This window comes from Hevea brasiliensis, chromosome 9, assembly GCF_030052815.1.
Source record: "Hevea brasiliensis isolate MT/VB/25A 57/8 chromosome 9, ASM3005281v1, whole genome shotgun sequence".
NCBI classification, from domain to species: Eukaryota; Viridiplantae; Streptophyta; class Magnoliopsida; order Malpighiales; family Euphorbiaceae; genus Hevea; species Hevea brasiliensis.
Window position 1 is genome coordinate 66,373,060 of NC_079501.1, and position 1,144 is coordinate 66,374,203.

General features: G+C 39.7%; 1 pseudogene; it reads right to left on the reverse strand.

The window, feature by feature from the left end:
• Window positions 1–675: 675 nt before the first annotated feature.
• On the reverse strand, window positions 676–771 carry LOC131183691 (small nucleolar RNA R71; annotated as a pseudogene).
• Window positions 772–1,144: the final 373 nt, after the last annotated feature.

The following is a 1,144-nucleotide window of genomic DNA, read 5'->3' on the forward strand; positions in this document are numbered from 1 at the left end:
CTAAATTATTATTACCATTTTTCAAACTCTGATTTTATTAAAGTATGAAAATAGTATCAGCATGAGATGAATATTACATAAAAGACTTCTTAAAATCAAATTGAGTTCAGGAAATAAAATAATCACAAACTAGGTGCTCTGGCACGCCGTGTAGCATGCCTTGCTCGGCTATACTGTAGACGGGTGAGGGGTGTTACAAAATTGGCTAAGCAAGCTAGGTAGATTTCGAGTACATCTGAAGGAGTCCAATCTCCAAAGGAGTTATGTTCGGATTCGGATTCGGATTTAAAATCAAATTCCGAAAATGAAACCATGGCTGCTAGAACCATGAAAGAGTTGGCTGCTCCTGATCAAAACCAATAGCCTTTGTGTTTCCAATACCCTACTTTAAATGTTGCTTTTGAGTTAAAATCTGGACTAATCCATTTATTGCCTAAATTTCATAGTCTTGCAGGTGAGGATCCACATAAGCATCCAAAGGAATTTCATGTTGTGTGTTCCAGCATGAAACCTCAAGGAGTTTCAGAGGATCAAATCAAGCTTCGAGCTTCTCCCTTCTCACTGGAAGGCACAACTAAGGATTAGTTGTATTACCTTCCTTCTGGATCTGTCAACTCATGGAATGGGATGAAGCAGATATTTCTGGAGAAGTATTTTCCTACTTCCCTTGCTACCAACATAAGAAAAGAAATTTGTGGCATCCGGCAGTACAATAGAGAGAGTTTGTATGAGTATTGGGAGAGATTTAAGAAGCTGTCCCCATCATCAAATAAGTGAGAAGCTGTTGATTCAGTATTTCTATGAGGGACTTCTACTAATGGACCGCAGTATGATAGATGCTGCTTGTAACACCCCTAAGTTCGGTAGTGCGTTCTACTGTTCCGGTGACCAGTGTTGTCTGGACAGCTAGAATGCCTAGAACTACACTTCGATATGAGTGAGGAGACATTAAATAATGAAATACAAGAAAAGAAAATACAAGAAAAATAAAGAAAAATAATAGTAAAGAAATGCAACTAAGTTAAGCGAGCCGAGAACCCTAGCGATGGGTGACCGCACCGGGAAGTCACGGCGTGGACCGTTGACTAGCCCTGGACCGCGGGAAACCCTGAAAAATATTTTTAGGAGTTAAAGAGACATCAAT